The sequence below is a fragment of the Dipodomys spectabilis genome, unplaced genomic scaffold (assembly GCF_019054845.1).
Source record: "Dipodomys spectabilis isolate Male_0828 unplaced genomic scaffold, ASM1905484v1 ptg000207l, whole genome shotgun sequence".
NCBI classification, from domain to species: Eukaryota; Metazoa; Chordata; class Mammalia; order Rodentia; family Heteromyidae; genus Dipodomys; species Dipodomys spectabilis.
Genome location: NW_024870884.1, coordinates 11736903 through 11739816, shown reverse-complemented (window position 1 = coordinate 11739816; position 2914 = coordinate 11736903). Strand labels below are relative to the sequence as shown.

At 55.9% G+C, this 2914-nt stretch overlaps 1 pseudogene; it reads right to left on the bottom strand.

Moving 5' to 3' along the window:
- Positions 1-353: 353 nt before the first annotated feature.
- On the bottom strand, positions 354-2595 carry LOC122122319 (annotated as a pseudogene).
- Between the last annotated feature and the right edge of the window lie 319 nt (positions 2596-2914).

Sequence of the window (2914 nt, the reverse complement as noted above, 5' to 3'; positions counted from 1 at the left end):
CATTAAATTATACAAATTTACAAATCAGGGCTGGGAAATTTGCTCCTTGGTAGAGCGCTTGCCTTGCAAGTATAAGGCCCTGGGATCAATTCCCAGCACCACATATTCAAAAAGAAAAAAGCCAGAAGTAGCGCTGTGGCTCAAGTGGAAGAGCGTTAGCTTGAGCTGAAGAGTTGAGGGACAGTGCCCAGGCCCAGAGTTCAGGCCCCACGAACTGACCATAAAAAAAAATGTACAAGTCAAAATACAAAACAAGTGGAGAGGTTTAGGAGCAGTGTTTACAGGCAGGTGTCCTGGCTAAGGAAGGCTCTGGATGGAAGAGCAGCACTGGGTGAGGCAGGGTGGCTCCAACTTCAGAACTTGAGGCTGAAGCCTGGCCCCACGGCGGAGGCCCCCTGGTTGGTGGTGGTGAGGTGGAAGCCTGTCTCCATCACCTCCTCCTTCTCACCCAGCCTGTTGAAGCCTAGACCACCGCTGGGGGGCTGGGGGCTGGTGCCACACTTCACCCTCTGCTGCTGCTGCTCACTCTTGGCAGGCCAGGTGGGGAACATGGAAGGGTATATAGAGAGGGGGTTCTCATGGAAATACTCATGCTTGAGGCCATCTTCTGCTGTCATCCGTCTCCCAGGGAAATAGGTCAGGAACTTGTTCATGAGATCAAAGCCTTGGTCTGAGAGCAGAATCCCGAAGCGCTTCCGGAGGTGGTTGTAGGGTTGTTGGCTGAAGGTCATCTTCTTGACCACCGGGAGCTCATTGTAGCCAGGCCAGATTTTCTCACTTGGAGTCCCCAGATCCTTGAATATCTTGTGGATCTGATCCATCTCTGACTTCCCAGGGAACAGGGGCTTATGTGTCAGCAGCTCTGCGAAGATGCAGCCCACCAACCACATGTCCACGGGTGTGGAGTACTCCTTGGCGCCCAGCAGCAACTCGGGGCTCGGTACCAGAGGGTCACCACGACGGGGGGTGTAGGCCTTCAGGGGCATCCCGTACTCTCGAGCCAGCCCAAAGTCAGCGATCTTGAGGATGCCTTCGTGGCTCAGCAGCAGGTTGGAGGTCTTGAGGTCCCGGTGCAGAATCCAGTTGTCATGCAGGTGATTCACCCCCTGCAGCAGCTGAAGCATCAGCGTCTTCACTTCCCCTGGCAGAAAGGGCTGCTGCATGGTCTGCATGAGGCTCTTGAGGTCATGCTCCACGTAGTTCATCACTATGTAGATCTGGTCCATGTGGCTGCCCACCACCACCTCCCGGATGGTGACAATGTTGGGGTGCTGGGCCTTGAGGAGGGTGTTGATTTCTCTCAGGGATGTGATTGGGAACCCTTCTCTCCCCTCCACTTTCCACCATTTCAGAGCCACAATGGCGTCTGTCTTCTTTTCCCTGGCTCTGTACACGACCCCGTAGGTGCCTTCCTGAATCCTGTTCAGGCACTGGAACTCCTCCACGCTGCAGCAGCCCTGCAGTGCTGGCAAGTATTTGGGCAGTTCCTGCTTGGGCTCAGTGGGCGACAGGGCTGGGGAGTCAGGAGAGTAGTCCCCTGCGGTGGACATGCTGCTCTGCGGGGTCCCCTCGCCCACTTCCTCCTCCTCTTCTTCACTGTCCCTGGAATCTCCGTCAGATCGCGACTCTGGAACAGCCAAGATGAGGTCTTCGTGGCCGGGCTCTTCACCCTCACTCAGTTCTTCCTCATTTTCTAGGTCTGCAGACTGCTCTGAGGCCTCCTCCCAGTGGCTCCGTGGATCTTCCGAGCCCGAGCCTGATTCCACTGTGACCTGGCAGAGCTGCTTTTGCTCTCCCTGTCACTGACACTGTCCTGTCGGTTAGACAGCAGATCTCTTGCCTCGGTTTTCTCTCCTTTGACTGGCTTCGGTCTGGCTCCCAGTGCAAAGCTCTCGCTGGGCGGCCACACCGGGCTGCGACTGCAGGGAGTGGCCCTGCCCTTGTCGCTGTAGGCCTCCCTGGTCCTCCAGTGGTGTGCCAAGCCCTCCCTGCGGGCCTCAGGCTCCTGGCGCCATCCCTGTCCCTTCTGGTCCCGCGTCTCCTTCTGGTGCTTGCTCCTCCTGCGCTCCCATCCTCGCTTCCCTTTGACCTGCTCCAGGCGGTCCCCCTCTCTCCAGGGACATTCTCTTGCCAGTTTCCTCCTTTTCTGTCTTAGCCATTCGAGGTGGTCTTGCTCCTGCTCTTCTCGGTGTCGCTTCCAACATCCGTGCTTGCTTTCTCCTTTCACTCAAGCATGCTGCCCCCCTTCCGCTGAGTGGCTGCCATGTCTGTGCTTCTCTTCTCTTGTGTCTTCGCTGCGATGGGCCTTTGCTCGCCGAGACATCTGCTGTGAGGGATGGATGGCCAGAGGCTCCGCGCTTCCTCTCCCCTGTCTTCCATTGAGTCCTCTCTTCTGTAGGGCGAGTTCCTGGTTGTGATCTCCGTTCGGGGATATCTCTGCTCCCCTTGTTCAGCAGAGTCCTGCTTGGAATCCCTGTCATCAGAACATTTTAAGCGTTCCATCTCTGCTTTCTCCTCTTGTTTTCTCGTTCTCTTCTTTTCTTGGAGAATTTCTTCTAAAGTTTTCACTCTCCACGAGTCCTGTCCACCACTCATTTGAATTAAAACCGCCGTGGTGTACTTCTTCTGAAAGAGATTATTCAGGAGAAAGACCAGTTTACTGGCCTGCCAGAGATGGAGATGGGCAGAGAATGAAGGTTTAGGACTGGGGAGAGGGATTATATAGGGAAGGGCAAGGAGGAGGTGTGGCCACAGCAATGCAGAAATGACCACAGAACCTAGGGAGCCTCTCAGTGTTGGAAGGAGGGGAGACTGAGCACATGAGGGTGTGGCTGGGCAGCTGAAGACAAGACAAGGAGGGTTGAGGGCGTGGCTGGTCGAATGAGGGTGTGGCTGGGAGGATCAGGGCCAGGTT